The sequence below is a fragment of the Emydura macquarii genome, unplaced genomic scaffold (genome assembly GCF_026122565.2).
Source record: "Emydura macquarii macquarii isolate MOO-44397 ecotype Brisbane River unplaced genomic scaffold, CSIRO-AGI_Emac_v2 contig_2676, whole genome shotgun sequence".
NCBI lineage: Eukaryota > Metazoa > Chordata > Testudines > Chelidae > Emydura > Emydura macquarii.
Genome location: NW_027132813.1, coordinates 40,243,804 through 40,262,121, shown reverse-complemented (window position 1 = coordinate 40,262,121; position 18,318 = coordinate 40,243,804). Strand labels below are relative to the sequence as shown.

Here is an 18,318-nt window from a genome sequence, read left to right as displayed (position 1 = left end):
CTTACTTAGTTTTGAATAAAACCCAAATTATGACAAATGTCTGTTCCAGTATGTATTTCTATAACACCTACTGTATCTGTAGCAATGAGGTTTTATGACACCTTTTAGAGTCTCAGCAAAATTTATTCATTTTACCACTAGATTTTTTTTTCTTTTGAGGGTGGGTGGAGAAGAGGAAGCTATAAATTTTACAGTACATTAGATTTTTATATCTCCTAAAAATGTACTGTGCAAGATTCACATTAAATATCCCTCAGTTATCGTCATCTGTATACTTAAGTTTCTAAGTGAAAATGTACAGAGATGGCTTCTAGTTACAATAATATTTTTTTCCTCCTCTTCTGCTTTAGGAAAATGTTTCCTGATTTTGGGTGCCCAACTTGATATACCCTAGGACTGAGTTGAGCACCAATAACTCCCAGGGAAGTCAATGGGTGCTGCAGGTGCTCAGCACATCTGGAAAATCCAACACGTGGCATCTCAAGTGGGGCACCCCAAAATCAGCATCTAAACATCAGTACCACCTTTGAATATGTTTGCTGTCATGTTGTCCATCTGCTATGTGCAGCACCAGGTACTCTGAAAGAAGTGTTAAAGCTCCCATAGAAGAAATTCTGTAATAACCTTCCTATGGAGATGATTCTTCCTAGCCCTAGCAGACTGTGTTTAATTTATGCCCTGCATCATAAGGGTTAATATTCCTTATAGATTTTATTCTGTCTAGTGTTTGATTATTCCTGTGTGAATGTCTAATCTTTATTTGAACCCTATTAGATTCTTTGCCTCAGTAACATCATGTGGCAATGAGTGCCAGAGGTTAATTTAGGTCTGGGGTAAAAAGGGTATTTCCTTTTACACATTTAGTTTGTTGCTTTTTAATTACCTGGGGCATTTCTTTGATCTTGTGTTATGGGCAATATCGTAAGGCAGATCCTCAGCTGGTGTAGATTGTCATAGCTCCATGCATGATCAATGTACATGAGCTGAGGCTCCACCCTCATACACTGGGAGAATGCCCAATTGACTTGTGTCTGTTTCATGCACTGTTCAGTTTCTCACCATCATGTCATCAGTTAGTCAATAATCCTCCTGCTAGGGACTCCACATTTGCAGCTCTTTTGGCTTCTTGGAGGACCTTTCCTCTGCCATGGCAATGCACTGCTCATTTATTGCAGTTGACTTAAAATCTTGATTTATCTGTCTAAAGGCGTTTCCCGGTTTAGGTTTGTTTCAGAGCAGAAACCCGTTTTCTTGCTTTAGCTCCTGGGATGGTCTTAGCCCAGAATACAGAATGGCCTGAGCAAGCATTGAATTGCATAATGTGACTTCAAATAAAGGTCATAAATACAATCTATTTGGAAATTAATTCAAATAAAAAACGAACATGCCAAATTCAACTCTCCGCTAGGCATGGTAATAATGTCACTTGTTTAGAGAGTGTAAGATCATTGCCAGAGGACATCCTGAAGCGTCTTCAGTTGCCCCCAATGTCTGGCCTTGGCTCTCCCTTATTATGTGGGGATGGAGAGCCCAGCGGTCAGAAAGAGTCTGCTGGAACATCACTGCCTGAAGATAGCTATTCATCTTCTTAAATTCTGGGCTAACTCTTTGAAAGACGGATGCTGTTAGGATTCAAATGTTAAAAAAAAAAATACAAAGGACTTGGTCTTCACTGTGCCTTACTCTCTTGTGTGGGTGCAGAGTGTAAGGGAAATAAGAACTCCACTCCTGCCCCTCGGGTTAAGGTGTCCAGGAACAAGCAGGGCTACTCCTTCCCAGAGCTGGTAGCAGTAAGGGGCAGAGAATGGATAGGGCCAAGGCCCTACTCCTTGTGCTCACTTGCCAGAATAGCTGAATGGCATGATGGGGGCAGGGAGAAATAGTTGTTTATTAACAGTATAGGCCAGCTGCACATTACTAACTTTTGAGAATCAGGGGGCAGTGGGGAATGAACTGTCACTAAGAGGGGTGTCTCTAAGTCACAATGCCTCCTGCAGCTATTGCAGCATTTCATGAACCTTCTCTTGCTCAGGGCTAAGCTTGAAGTTACAACCATGCCCTTTGTAGCTAAAGCCTGGATCCAAATGAGAAGCCATACTGCTTTGCATATCTGCAAACCTGAATCATTTCCCCAGTGCTACAGCTTGCACTGTTCATCCTGAAGAACCACATTGAAAAGTGCTTGATATATATTTCCAAGCTCTTTCTCTTAACCTCAGAAACAGAGATAATAATAAAAAAAACCTTCAGGAGGAAAGAGCCAATTTGTTTGGATCACAAACATATGGCAGATTGGTGCTCTAATTCCATAATTAGCAGCAACACAGTCCATTGCTAATAATTGCCTTTTTTTTTTTTTTTTAATTTGTGGAGTTGGTGGAAAATGTTGTGTGTACAAAAGATATTTTAAATTGTCACATTTTCTAAGGATTTAAAAATATTTCTGGATAGTTCAATAGGATCGGGTGTATAGGCTTCATACGTGAAATAAATTCCAATCTGAGTCCAACCAGCATGTAGGCAGAGGGTATCTTGACAAGAAATGCACTTGCATCCTGAGGAAAAGACTCTATATTTCACTTACTTACGGTGAATAAGGAGCAGTGGCTATTCAGTTATTTTGTCAAGGTCGCCTGGGTTTAGTTATGGATAGAAAGTCGCATTTGTGCTCCATTTTGTATGCTTGTCAACAGCTCCTTGAATCAGATTCTTTTTTTAATACAAGTTGTCCTCAAGAAAGTAATGAAAAGGAGTGAACATAGCCTTAGCTGCCATAAAGTGTTACATTCACTTTAGTATAAATCATCATTCTGAAGTTCATTAACCTTAATTCAGTTTAGTCTTGATGTGTCATCACTTGAGCCCAAGCCTGCTGGATGAGTCAGTCATTATATATTGAATTTGTGGGAGCAAGCTAACTTTTGCATAAAATAAGCATTAGCTGGCACAAGCCTTGCTACTTTTTTCCTCCCTTCAACAAATTGGTATTGCTTTTATTGAAATAAGCATGTGTTACAGGAGAAATAGGGCTGTGACAATCTAAAGAAATACGAAAAAACTATGACTCTGGAGAAGTTGCTTGTAGATTTGATAGCAGCATTACAAGGATTCTGCTAAAGGATTTATTCAAGAATGGGCCTGTGCAAGTTAGGAATAATTCTGCTAAAGCCAATCTAGTCACAAAAGTGTAAAACTTTTGAGTTCAGGATCAGGCCCTATATCAATGTTCCGTTCAATATTCAATAATTGATTTTATTCCAGCTAATTCGTAACCTAAAACAGGTTGGTTTTGCATTAGAGAGATGGGCCTAAACTAACCCCTGGATGCTAACAAACACAAGCAATGGGGTAGTTTAGATTTGGATCAGAATGTCTATGAATTAGGCCCATCTCTAACTATGTGAGTGTAACATCATAGTCAATATAAAACATGTAGCTGACTTTCAGTATTTCTCCTTCCCTAGGTTGTAGGACTTACGGTGACTGTAAAGCCAACTGGGTGGAAGGGATCACAATAATCAGCCAAAACTAAATCAATAGCAGGAATACGCTTGAAGGGGGAGGAAAGTGGGAAATGGATAAAGGAAAGGGAAGGATAGGAGAATAAAAAAGAGAACATACATATCAAAGAAGATAATCCAGCTTTGGCAAATGTCATCATTTTATGGCTTAGCACAGTGGTTCCATTCTATCCTGTCTGATCAGTTTCATGAGGTGGTGACGAGTGGCATCTCCTCCTGTTCCATGTCTTTTAACTTTGGAGTTCAACAATGGGGAACTGCCCTGACCATATGGACTACAGTATCATCAGCATGCTCATGGTGCCCAGCTGCACATTTGGTCTTCTTTTCATCTAACCCAACACAGCAGTCTCCACCTAATGTCTGGTAGGAATTGATATTGGTATGAAAGCCAGCTGGCTATATCTCCGACTAAGACAGAGGCAGTTCTGATTAGCAAGAAAAGCGCCTGGAGAAATCGTTAAAACAGCTGGCAGTGTCTGATCATTCATCGTCAAAGTGGCCCATAATCTCACTGCTAGATTAGACTCATCTCTGTCCCATGACTGAAGATGCCAATCTTTCCTCTACAGCTCCCAAAGAGACTGCACCTTTTCCAGTGCAATGTGGAGCTAATTTCAATCATCCATGCTTTTGTGACCACTTGGACTGACTTGCAGCTAGCCGTAGGGCAAACCATAAAAGCCATCTCAAAAATCCAGCTGGTCCAAAACACAGATGCCCACATTCCAAGTAGGGTGGGCTGACAACAATATAATACTTGTATTATATAATAATGTGCTTCACTCTCTGGAGTGACCTCCCGTGCAATGAAATTCAGGATGGTGGGGACTATTTACAATGCGGCTCAGTATTAAGCCTAGGTCACCTTAAAGAATACCCTAATTCAACATTCCAAGCTTGTGAGAAATGGAGGCAGGGCATTTTAAGTACAAAGTTCATGTCTCTGAACTATAGAAAATATGCTTAAGAGCTAACCTTGATATATTGAGAAAGAATGGAAAGATACCCCTCTTTGTCCAGACCTTTGCCATTGACTGAACTGTTAAGTCCAGGAAACTCAGCTTAGCTAGTGACTGAGGGAGAAATTTTCACAGGCACAAATTGGAGTTAAGTGGCCAAATCTCATTCCTTTCTATGGGAATTGAATGTCAAACTGCACTTTGAGCCTTTGAAAATCTCCTAGCTGATTTTTGGCCTCTGTCTTAGAGATGACATGATTTGTGCCATGGAGAATCCATCCAGATGCTACCATGATTGCTGTCTTATAAGTGCATGTATCAATATAGTGTAAATAACATCCCTTTCCTGCTTATTTACTTTTGCAAATGTGAAAAAGGCAACTTACCAGGGGCCATATCCAGTTCTGGCCTGAGAATGGACATCTTCACTGATCACAATGAGATTGGGCCCTTCTCATGCCGGGCTGAATTTGGCCCACAGCTTGGATAATTTTTCTCCCAGTTACTTGATATCTCAATGTATGTCTTAGAATGCATCACAGCCATCACTGTAAAAGCAATTATTCATTGACAGCGGTTGGAAAACTAATGCTTCAGCCACTTTACCATTGACTTCAGATTTGGCCCACTGAAATGTATATAACTGAATTTGTGCTTCTCTTCATCTGTCATGGAGATGGAGCCCCAACCCTGAGCAATAAATTTATTATTATTATTATGTATTATTGTCACATTTGGAGGCCACCAACCAAGGATCAGTTCCCCATTGTGCTTGATACTGCACATATATATGACAAAAAGACAGCCCCTTCCCTGAAGAGCTTATACTTAAATATAGGATGAGAGGCAACAAGTAGGGGAATGTAAGGTAACAGAGAGACAATTGTGATTAGTGTAGAGAGCAGTGGTAACTGTACACCAGCTGTCTAACCATTGCCCTGTGTTTTGTAGGCATCACAGCAAAGGTGGGTTTTAAGGAGGGATTTGAAGGAGGCTAGGATAGTAAGTGGTCCTCGTAGATTTGTACAGGGAGCTCATCCAGTGCATAAGGGGCGGCGAGACAGAAAAGCACTTATTGGAAAATTTGACGGATGGGTAATCAAAGCTGGCATCATTTATGGAGTGAGGCAGGGGTGAAGGTATCAATAGTGTATAAGAGATCACAGATACAGCTGGGATAGATCAAGAAGAATATTGGACGTTGTTTTCTACTGTCCAAATTCAGATAATCAGTTTTCTGTCTCCTCCAGCAAATGTAGGCTACTATGTCTCAGATCTGTGTTTTTAAGCATCACTAAATATTTTCACCATTTAACAGGTTAAAAACTCCTGCAAAGTCCTCGGGTCATTGTTCCTTTGGCCCCATGAAGCCTACAAGATGACAGAAATGAGCTACCTCCAGCTGATTGTCCTTCCTAGCCAAGGTCTGAAAATCTGTCACCTCCTTCCCTGATCTGTCTTAGAAACATTACACACCATGTTAACCTAATGGTTAGCAAGATTTGTAGCATGTCTGCCAGATCCTCTTTTGCCACTTAAGACAGTTCTCTCCCACCGTACTATAGGTTAAGGGCACAGTCAGGGTCTTAATTTATCTCATGCCTCCAGTAATCTGCATGGAGTGCACCCCGGAATCCCACTGACTGCATCAAAAGTGCTTGAGTCAGACACTGCTAAGCTCAAGGCTCAATAAAGGCATGAGTTGATCTAAACACATACATCTTTTTCTGTGCCAAGAAAAATCAATGCTGTCTCTGGCTAAATTCCTAGTTGTGTTTCAAATGTCTGCTTCTTGGCTCACCTCTCCACCCCTAAACATTGCTGAATAGCCACACTACACTCCCTCTGCACCAGGGTGCCTGTGTCCTTCCAAATGAAAATGGATTGGGTTTTTTCCTTCTTGATTCTCTCTCTCTCTCTCTCTCTTCTTCTTCTTCTTCTTCTTCCTCTTTTTTTTTCTTCTTTTTTTCTTTTTCACTCTCACTGGACTGTAACACACTGTGTCTTTGATGTTGTGTCCCGGTTGATTGGATGCCTTCCTCTTCAACACTCAGTGTGGGTGATGTGGCTGCACTGATTCAGAAAAAAAATGAGAGCTGCAATATCCTGTTCTTATCCCCAGAAGAAGATGGTTCATATAGATTCCCCTCCTCCCCCCGCACTGGTGATAGACCTTATTTGCATGAGCAAAAAATTACAGCCACAGACTGTAGGTGAGATTTAAAGACACACCGTCAGATTTAGACAAAGTTGACTTATATGTTTATATTTTCTTATATATTTTTGAACTGTCCACAGGCTCCACTAGGGCCCCAGTTTAGCAACACTCTTAAGCATGTTTGACTACTTGCAGACTTAAAGCTAGAAATGTGCTTAAACCGATTCTCTGTGTGTAGGTTTTTCTTTTAAAGCAAATGCTTAATACTCTCTTTCTGGAAAAAAAAATATTGTAAACCTCTGTCATGTAAGTGTGGGTCATAGTATAAACAAGTAGAAGTCAATATTATCAGCCCGGGATTCATAAACAACCCTCCAATAACAAATCAATGTGCACATGTGATGGGGAGAGAAGGAGAATCTGTTGGAAAGGAATACAATTCTGAGCTTCCAAAGAATTCTTATAAACCACAATGCCTTGTGCTGTCACAGCATCATTTAACTAGCTGAGCAAATCGATCACAATTTCTACTGTATTGATACCGTTTCATTTACTAACTTTGTCTCATTCCTGATTAGGTGGAGGCACATAAGGCACCGGATCCTGTTACCAGCTTCTTTAGTGGGAGTAAAATTGGGACCATAAGATGTCTGAAAGATTTTCTTTTATTTGTTGAACAAATGTTTTCACAGTGCACTCTAACAATGTGGGAGAAACATAACAGTGTCCCTGTCTATTTATCTACAATTTTATAAGGTCACTCCTCATCATGAATATGAGTGACTTTCTTCTTTTCAGAGCAGGAATTGGATTTAAGGAGTAGAGAGGAAGAAACACACAAAGAAAAAGGCATATCAAAAGCAAAAATAAAAAGAAGCGGAGGTGAAACTATACAGTCAGAATAGTTTGCCTTGAGGAGCAAGAACTCTTGAGAGCTATGCGCAAACCAGAGTAAAAAAACCAGAATCTGTGAAAAAAAGATAGATTACAGAAATGGCTATGGATGTGACATGCTCTGACAAGATTATAAGATTTAAGATTAAAATCACACCTTCAAAAATACTTCACTTATAATGAGTGTTCCTCAGGTAACCTGGGTTTCAAGAGAAGTTTCACAAAGACAACATGTCACAATTCTTAGTAGCAAACACAAATCTTCTGCTAAATTTATGTTCATGTCTGTTCTCGAAGAAAATTCTCTACAACTCAACAGCTCTAAACAGGGTCTCTAAACAGTGTTGCTTTCATGTAAAAATAGCATGATGCAAAATTAGATGACTGTAGTTGAGTAGATTTTTTTTTTTAAACGTGATTATATTTTTGGATGATTTTTCTGTGACACAATAAACAATAAACCTCCGCTTCCACAAAATCAAATGATTACCAACTAGATCTGATTAAAAACGAGAAAAAATTGCACAATTGGAATTCTCCTTTCCCTTTTTTCTTCAAAATATAAATGAAATTTTTCATTGAAATTCTGAATTTTGAAATTATTCCACCGGCTTTTCCGAAAACCCCAAGTCCTTTTAGCCACAAAGTAAGCTAAGCAAAGTGGCGTTGACAGAAAAGGGAGTGGGAGCTCCTAACTCACCTTTACATTAATCTGCCAATAGATCGCCACCCTGGGTTGTTTGTTTTTTAGATTTAGGGGGAAAGAGATATTCCAGTTGTATACCCATTACATATATGACCTATGTTGAGATGGCCAAGAGAGGTGCTAATTGTGAGTTTGTTTATTGAAGAGGACATACATATTTGGCAACTCCAATTAGCATTCTCAGCACTGAATGCCAGACTCTGAGAAGGGGTAAGGAATAGAGCAAATTGGGAATCTTTTGACAATATGTTTTTCTGTTGGAAATGAACCAAATAGAAACTTTTTGTGGAAATGTAGCTGTTTTGATTTCCAGGGTGGAATTTCTGGTCAAAACAAGAAAGAAAGCCACTCCAGAACAGCCAGGGGGTTAGGGCTGAGGAAGATCTGGGCTTAAGTCATTGCTCTGCCTGCTTCAAAGGAGTGGTTTGAATCTGGGTCTTGCATATGCCGGCTGAGTGCACTAACCCCGGGCTATTGGCTGTTCTAGGGTGGCTCTTGTTGCCTGGTCTTTCATCAAAAATAACAAAAGGTCTGGTTTTCAGCCCAATGCAGAAGAAAAACAAATGTTGAGTCTAAAGATTTTTCATGAAAAGGCATTCTTGTTTTCTGGCCTGCCCTAGTAGGAAGGGGAGAGAACAGTCTGGCATGGTAGAGAAGTGGAGAGGAAGATCAATAGCTAAGTTTCCTGGTCTAAATTCATGCAAGTGGGAATTCTAGTTCTGTATAGTGAGGAGGCCTAAAGCAAGGGATCTCTGAAGAGGACACTTCCAATGTGGAATTAAATATTTGTTATTCTGGTTTATTTTGTTAGTGTTTTATTCAAGATAAATACTTCAGAATATCAGAGATTTGTATGCTAATCACATGCCCCTAACAAACCTAAGCCAATAAGAAAACTCCTTTTTACATACTACTGAGGTGTAAAGAATTCCTGACTGCAGTATGCATGCATGAAGTGTATAAAAGGAGAAAAACTGCTCAGTCTACAGTCGATGACACTCCTTTAAGCAGCAATTTCCTCATCCCAGAGATCCTCCTTGAGGTTTGCAGATGACCACATATAATGATGTGGTTTCTTGTCACTAGCAATAGGTTTGTCAAGTAGCAAGATGTGCTGAAAGATGTTACTACTTAGTAAGTGGAATTTAACTGACCTGGTTACCCAAATGCTAATTTGCTGGGCTATATATATCACCACACCTACCAGCAATCTGAAGTGCCATAGACCTCAACGAAATTTAAACCCAAACGGCCAAATTCATCCCTGGAAAAACCCCATTGAAGTCAAAGGGGCTTAACCCAGGGATGAATGTAGGTTGAAAAGCTATACTTTCAACAATGAGCTGTAAGCTTTGGCAATTCTTCATGCAAATTCCTTGTCAATGCACACAGGCCCTGATTCAGCACAATACTTAAGCATGTGGCTGACTTTAAACATGCAAGTCATTCCATTGAAATCAATGGGACAATTCACATTCTTCAAGTTGGCACATAGCTTCTTCAATTTGGGCCTTCCCTGCCCAGTTAACGAGTGAAAATGCCTGACTGCAGGTGCTGATTGTCTTTGTGGAGAAATGGTCAATATTACAGGTTCACTTATAGAGGCCAGCTTGGAAAGTTGGGAACTTTCCTGATTTTTCTGTCACCGTACAATATACAGCCAATAATTTAATATTCTTTAATATATAACTCTCCCCTCCTTCTCCAAGCTTAACAAATAGTATAAAAAAGCACCAGGAGACAAAGTTCAGAAAGGAGCCCCCTCAGACAGGAAATGACAAAATGTTGATCCACTGTTTTTAAATATTTTTTTTCATTCATTGTTATGCATTTCCCTCTTTTGAACAATTAACTCCAACAGCAAATTATATTGTTCATCTTGATTGTGCATCTCATACCTGAATAAGTATTCAGAACTTTCCTCAAGCCCATTAATTATGGAATCATAAAAATTAGAGATGGAAGCGTTCTTCTGTATTAGGTCATCTCATTCATCGCCCTGCCAATGTAGGATTTTTTCCCCCTACAGTATATTCTCAGGTGCTTTGTTCAGTCTAGTTTAAAATAGATTAAATATGGTACTTTCTCACTGGCCTGTCAGAAGCTGTCAAAGATGCTCCAAGGTAATTGACACTGGCACCTTTGGGGTGCATTGTGGACCTAAGCCCACTTGTCATTTGGATCTAAATACAGCACTTTCCTCTGGCTGTCATGAGCAAGGAGTAGTATTATTGTGCAGTCTTAACACTTTTCCATAATGCAATCATACTAGTCTCTTGCAACAAATGACCTTTTCAGTTATCACCAATGCTGAACCAAAGAAATAAAAATATATTTTGTAGACAGGTGTACACAAGGTCAATTTCCAACAGTGGCCCAGAGTTGAAATTCTGGGATGTAGTTTTCCAGAACACAGTTGATGAAAACTGGGATGATGTGATGGAAGGGTTTTGTTTATTTGCATGTTTTTCAATAATAGTGCTGGATTCTAAAAGTAGGCATAGTTCCTGCAAAGATATCGTACATCTGCATATCCATACACATTGATAGGCACCCAACACGTATAAGATGGGTTTTTCAAAAGCACTCAGTATTGGTCTGACATTGCTGCTACTGAAGTTTGGAGTTAGGCCAACAGTGAGTGCTTTTCCAATATAATCAAAGTAATAATAATAATGAATTGTGTTTATATGGTACTTTTTATCTCAAAGAATCCTAAAATGCTTCTCTTACTTTACTAGATACACTGCAATCGCTTCTCCCAAGAGCAAGGTGTAGCCGCCTCTGGGGTGAAATATGACAGCTGTTTAACAGAGTACAGCAACACTACACAGTCTAGGAGAGGAAGTGAAGAATAAAAATATAAAGTACTGGGTGAATTTCTTTAAATTCAAATTCTTAAAAGGTTTTTCCCCCAGTAGATGTTGACACACAGCATATACAGAAATGAAAAGGTATTTGTAAATATCTTGGCATGTCTTCCTTCTCTTTATCTTTTCATTGCCACCAGAATCCTGATTTCTAATCTAACCAACAATAGTCCTTTAAAACTATGAATCTTTGAATGCAATTCACTTTTCAGATCCCTATCATTATTCATTTCTACCACCTTAAAGATAGGAGAATACTCTCCCTGAATGCAGCTTTGTTACTACTTTTACTGTACCAGTGAACTCTCGCTGAAGATTCCTGGGGCAGATATTATTCATAACACTCTAACTTGATGGCATCACTGCCTCTGAGTTCACAAATCCCAAACAGAGATTACTTCATGTAACACAGCATTCCTTGGACGTTTAGCACCACATTAAAATGTCATTGAAAGCAATTAATATTTTATTTATAAATACTTATAAATATTTATTATAAATGAGTATTTAAACAGCAGTTCATGAGAAAACAATCTATTACATTTGTATTAAAACATGTTCAAATGTTTAATTATAAAAGAGAATATTTAGACGAACCATAAAAAATGCATGCCAGCTGAATGTTCTTGGCCATCTGATCTCAGGTTGCCACGGTGAGCTGAGAATGTGGACTTAGTGGTGTTCCATAGCAAACCTGAAGAAACAAACTGTGCTGTTGAGGTCACAGCTGTAACTCAGAGCAGGATTTGACCCAGTGGGAATTTTGCCTTGATATGGAGCATTGATTGTTCCCCTAAACTAGTGATGGAAGGTTTCTTGAAAAGCTCTTTGATGATAATGGGAGTCTTTCCACTGATTTCAGTGGTCTGTGTATCAGGCCCTGAATGGACAGTATCCTGCTTCGCCCAAGAGGCTGACCTCAGAAATCTGATTCTTAAATGAATCATCTTGGATTTGATAGGATTCGTCCATGTCTCTTTCCAAACACACCACATTCATAAAGCATTCCCACTACACAAGCCAAATCCCACTCTGAATATGAGCTGCGTTGGAATGTACTACTGTATATTCCTTGTGCCTTTAGCTTTGAAGCTCTTTGGGGCAGGGCTATATTTGGCACAGATCAACCACTGCATAGCACCATGTTGCAAATAGGGAACTGTATAAAATCATAAAATATCACCACCATAGTTCTGGTAACTGGTATTTTTTACCAGGAACCAAAATGAACAAACAACTCAAATTAAGCATCCTACAAAACCATTTACATTCGGCAATTTTAATAGGTCTTAACAAATGCCATTGATAATATAATTTTTTTACTGGGTAAAAAATGGTTATTGCTGACATTGCTTTCCAGTATATCATGTCACCAATGTAATTAAAACCCTCTGTTTTGATAATGGTGATTTACAAAAGTGTAGGAACTGGTGTTTATTTTTTCTCTTTTTATTGCTCCTAAGTTTGGTATGAAAAGAAAGTTAATGCAACTGAATTACCTTAAATGGCTGCAACTGATTTATTTCTGTCTAGGAGTGTTGCAATTTACATAGGTCAGAATATTTTTTGGCTCGATTACCTTGCCATTTGATTGGCCTCTCCCTTCTTTTTATTTTTCTCATCTTCATGATTCTGCATGAAATCCACAGCTCAAGCATCTTCAAAGGACTGAAGTATTGTTTTGTTTTTCTCTCCACATTTGAACATAACAAATAATACAGCATCACTACCTAACTAAATGAATGAGTTTGCAGCAGTATATTTCTGAGAACGATTGTTCATAATATTTTTTGGTGTTGTGGTAACATGTTCCTCCTCTCCATTTAGTTTAATAGCTGCTTTTGGAATATTGCAAGCTAGTTCTGTGTATTATCAAGTGGTTCTGGATGACATCATAACCTATGATTGTCATCTCTTGGGGGTTATAAAATCCTTCCAAGTCCTCCATTTGTATTAATGTCCTGTAATATAATTTTAAACCAGGTATTCTAGTTTATGGTAGAGGATAAAAGTCTGGCCTGCCTTGAGCAGTTGCACCAGAGGAAGAAGTGGGCTCAGAGAAACTCTTTCCCATCACAGTTATGCAGGAGAACGAAGGCATATGGACATAGAGTTCCTTTGATGATGCTCAACAGTCTCAAAGGAGCAATTTTAGTCTGACTCTACACCCTGATATCAGCAACCAGCAGTGGTAGAACACATGCTCCTCCTTCTTGGGACAGAGGGAAGTGCTGCAGAATGCATTGCCCTGAGGCCTTCATGAGCCATCCTACCTTATGCCAGTAGGATGGCTGGCTCAAGAATCCACTGTATCTCTCATGTGCAAAGAGACTTGAGAAAGTTACTTATCTCAGGATGTGGTGGATTCTCAATCATTTTAAGTGTTTAAACCAGATCAGATGCCTTTCCAAAAAAAGATCCTTTAGCTCTACTTATGGGCTGGATGCAGGAATTGCTTGGTGAAATTCCATCTCTTGTGTCAGACTAGAAGATCATGGTAGTTCCTTCTGGCCTTAGAGTCTAGGGGTGAAACCCTGGTCCACATTGAAATCAGTGGCAAAACTCTATTGACTTCCATGATTTCACCCTACCGATCTATGAAAGTTATAGTGCAGACACATCACTGGACACAGATAAAATCCTGTAGGTCTCTCTAGTTTGTCTAATTCTCAGAATAATTAAACACAGCATGTGCTGCGCAGTATCATCACAGTAGGTCTTCCTACATCCTGTCATGAAATGGACTGCTGACATCATTACTGACCCCTCCATATAGCTCTACAGTCCACTCCTGACCTCCAAATCCCGCCGCCTCATAAGGTTATAATGTTTCTCTGTGCTAAAATGGAAAGTAGGATATGTTGAATATGGGTGTATTTCAGTTTAATAAAAACAAAATAGCTGTCATCATGGCAGAAGAATACAGTACCTTGTAACAAGGCAGGAAAAATATAAATTAACAAACTGTACACTATAGAATTTTCTTATTCCAGAGCACCAAAGTAAATTGTGAAACTTAGCCGTAGAAAAATGTTGATGTCTCTAATGTACATTAAGGCTCAAAAGCAATGCTCCTCCTGTTTATAGCAAAAGATTGACCAGTATATAATTATTTTTTGCAAAATTATTTGACCTGGTCCCTGTGTAAATTTGGAAGCCTGTTTGTTTGTTTTTAAAAAATTGTTTCCACATGTATATCATTTTCTTTCATCCCTGAGATGTTTGCCATAAATAGTTTATCTGCTGTAACATTCTGCCACTAAAAATGATCAATAAAATGTTATTAAAATGTACAATCCATGCATATCTAATTCTCCTGACCCACATGTTACCTAATTATACATTTTAATCACTTTCCCTCTACAGCCCAAAAAAATTGCTTAGTGCTGTAAGTGTATTGAAAATGTGTGAAGAAATTCACCTTTGTTTAAAAAAATAAATAAATAAATTAGGTGTAATGTACCTGAAAGGTTAAATTTATCATGCTGGGAAAAGGATTCTGTATCAAAAAAGCTCTGGATATTTTTGGTATTCAACTTCTCTCTCACCCACCTTTAATCACACCCAGAATTCAGTGCTTGTAAACTGTACTGATATGTCAACTATCCTCTATTTATTACATCTTACGCTTTAAATATCACCTCTGACAAACAAAAGAAAAGCAAATGTTCCTAAATTTCCTGAAGGGCTGAAACATCAAGCCCGGATTATTATTGTTTATGTCTCAGCTTTAGCAGCTCCAATGTCTCCATGGTCTGCTGTGCGCTGTGGCTGGCAATGATGGATGACCATTACGGCAGCTTATTGGAAATGGCTTGATTTATAACCTGTTCTCCCGCCTCAGTCTAATGGCTTCATTTCTTTCCTCTAGTGCGTGATGCCACAGCCAAGGTCATTGCGCCAATGGCCTTTTGTTGTTAGTTTGCTGATGACCAGTGTGCCCGAGAGTCGGCTCGGGAAAAAAAAAAGAGCCAACCTTTACATTTTATTTTTTTCCCCTCTCAGCCCTTGATAACTGCAGCAGAACAGTAGATTAAATGCTGTCTTCTATTTGCTTCCCGTGGTTGCCAGACAAGGGGCTGCTTTATGATCCTCACTGGGAAAGTCTATTACTCACATCTACTTTAAATGACCAACATCAAATATATACAGCTCCCATTAAAGCTGAGATCAATAAAAATGCCATTAAGATAGTAAAAGTTGCTGATATTAGTGAAGCCCCCAAACAAAATATTTGATTTTCTTTCAGGTTGTTAGTGAGATGGAATACGAACATATAAGAGAAAGGAGAGAGGGCCATGCCTGTGGTCAATAATTTATCTCTGAGATTCATTCAGCCTCTCACCCAATATTTCCCTCCTGTCTATTGATTCCTCATCATTATTTGTCATAAGCTGTCCTAACTCAAGGAGAAAATATGCCCTGCATGTCCAAGGGGAGTCATACCTGAAGAAATAGAAAGGAATTTCATTAAAAGCAAGAAAGGACTGCCTTGGCTTTGAGAAACAACAGCAGAAACTTAGAAAACCCCACACATAACAAAAGTCTGTATAAGTACCAGTTGTAGCTGATTAGACAGCAGCACAACAGAAAATGCATGAACTTTGAGGAAAGTCGCTTTGATTACATTTTTGCTGTTGAGGAGACACATAAAAATGGTCCTTTTAAACACACACACATACTTCCAGTGTTGCTCTCCTGAGCCAGTGCAAGTCTGGAGTGGTAGGGAAATATGTCTACTTCAGCAGGTCCCTACTCCTTGGCACAAGCAAAACCAAGTACATATTATTGTGAGATTGTTACAAACTGTAGCCCAAATGGTAAAAGCACAAGTCTCAAAATGGAATTACATTTTTTAAGCATGGCTATTTGCTAATAGGCAGTTTAAAATAGGTCATATTTTAAATTAATGAAATCCATATGTTTTATGGTATGTCATTCCACTGCTTCCTTTGGAAATGGTTTGGAACAATAGCTCTCATGCTTACTTTGTGAAATCCAGAAAGGATAGTGAGTAGGGCATATTTGTGTGAAAGAAATCCAAAAACCGTAGTGACGCATGTGGATGGCGTGTCGTCTGTACACTGGTATATTGTTACCTTGAGAAATGATCTTAATATCTGGTAGAGACATCTCTAAGTGCTGGCAGTAGAGCACTTTTCTTCTCAGAGGGGTGGGAAGCTGTTATTAAAAAAAAAGCACATTATTTTAAAGGATGGGTTTGCCTAATGGAAGCTTTGCAAACCTCTCAAATGATATTTGTGTGTTCACAAAAGCTATGCATCTCAGGCATTGACTCCTCCTTCTAAAGCGAGGGTAGCACAAATGGGGTGCTTCCAGGAGTACTTGCACCAGTGATGGTTGAGAAATGGGGGAGGGGGTTTCCACTGAAAATTCAGACACAAAAAATATCAGTTGAATATTGAAAAAAAAAAGAATAATGTTCAGTTTTGGCTGAAATCTTCTGTTTCTCAGGTTTTCAGTTTTCTGACCAAAAAAAAAAAAAAGAAAAAAGATCTCTCCCCTCACTACCGGAAAGTCCACGCTCTCTGTGAAAAAGTTTGTTTAGTGAAAAATCCAATTTCACATGGCAAAAAGTTTTGATGAAAAATTTCATCCCACTCTATTCAGCACCATGAAGAACAGAAAACTAAACTAAACAGAAAACAGTTTATTTTTTCGTGACAGTTGTTCTCTCCCCCTCCATTCTTTTTGCACCGTGTCTCCTAATGGAATGCAGACCTTATATCCTGTTGAGGTTAAGCCACTATGTTTGAGTAATTCTAAAGTTAGGTAAAACACCTCACTCATCAACAATTTTAAAGGCTATCTGAACCTATTACATTTGGTCTCTCCAGTTAGATCTCCATCATTTATGCTGCTACATATCTTAGCATAGCACCATGCTCTGTCTTGAGAGTCGGTTTCAAAAATAATTGTTTTTTCTTTTATCTGAAATGGCTAGATTTTTTTTTTTTTGTAATTTTTATCATTAACGAAGATACATTATTGCTGTTGCAAGTGTCTATTTTCACATAAATACTCACCTGCGACTCCCATTAATGCTTATCAATCTGAAATACTGACAAAAACATATGAACTGGGAATAATGAATCAAAATGGTAATTTAGCTGGTTCTTTTAATGACATGTTCTGCACAACATCATATAACTGGTGAAAGAAGTAATACAATTCATATTCACTTTAAATAGTGATTCCATGGTACTTTGGATGGTTGGAAGACTTAAGTAAAAGACTAAGGGTTTGGTGGTTTCTTTGTCTCTAATTTTTCACCTGCAGTTTTGCACCCATGGTCAACTAAACACATAAAAAATTGTGGGTGCAGATGATAGAGTGCAAACATCTAACTATTTCTGTGAGCACAGTTTAGGTAGCGAAATATCTACATTTTGTTATTTTCAACCACACTTGATGGAAGGTGCAAATTTATACATACAAGATTAGTAGCTGGGTGAGGCTTCTTTGAGAATATTTAACACATACTGTGGTTTTCCTGTGAGCTGGATCCTGTGTGTTGAGTTAGACCAACATTCTGCATTAGGACCCCTTGATTTTTGTCACTTATTATAATTGATATCTGACACACTGTCATTTCCATAGCAGGGTGAAGGGCTTGAACAGATATTTAAAAACAGGGAGTTAGATATTTGGTTGGGGTAAGGGGTTTCATAGATTAATAGATTCCAAGACCAGAAGGGACCATTGTGGTCATCTAGTCCCATGGTTCCCAACTTTTTTGGCTCGAGGGCCACAAATATCAGTTTTACAACCTTGAAGGGCCATCCATCTATCAACTCATAAATCACTACATATTTAAAGTAAACATTTTGATGTTACTGTGCTCATATTTACACTCACTATTTTACACCAACAAACTACTCACAGTATGTCACACACTCACAGACAAAGCACTAGTGTGGATGAGTGTCTCTACACACTGAAGCACATGGCCTGGCAGCAAAGACAAGGTGGGTGGCCTGCCAAGTGCAGGTCAAACCGGAAGGCACTAATATTTAGAGTCCTGCCCCTCCTCAAGTATGGTGGGTCCTGGCTGCTCCGCCAGCAGGCCCCTCCCCCCTGCAGCCGGACAGAAGGAGTTCAGCAAGGAGGCTGCCTCATTGCTAATCTCCCGTCCCCCTGGCTGCAGCAGGGAAACCGCACACATCCTGTAGCCCCTTGCGGTCCA

The 18,318-nt window shown here is 39.1% G+C and overlaps 1 long non-coding RNA gene across 1 annotated transcript in view; it reads left to right on the top strand.

The window, feature by feature from the left end:
- The window catches only part of LOC137164366 (uncharacterized), a 52,999-nt gene extending 45,645 nt beyond the window's left edge, over positions 1-7,354 (top strand). Inside the window, exons 2-3 of the long non-coding RNA XR_010923012.1 lie at positions 5,802-5,907; positions 7,220-7,354. This is a non-coding gene — a long non-coding RNA (uncharacterized lncRNA). The remainder of the gene's footprint in view (positions 1-5,801; positions 5,908-7,219) is intronic.
- The last annotated feature ends 10,964 nt before the right edge of the window (positions 7,355-18,318 follow it).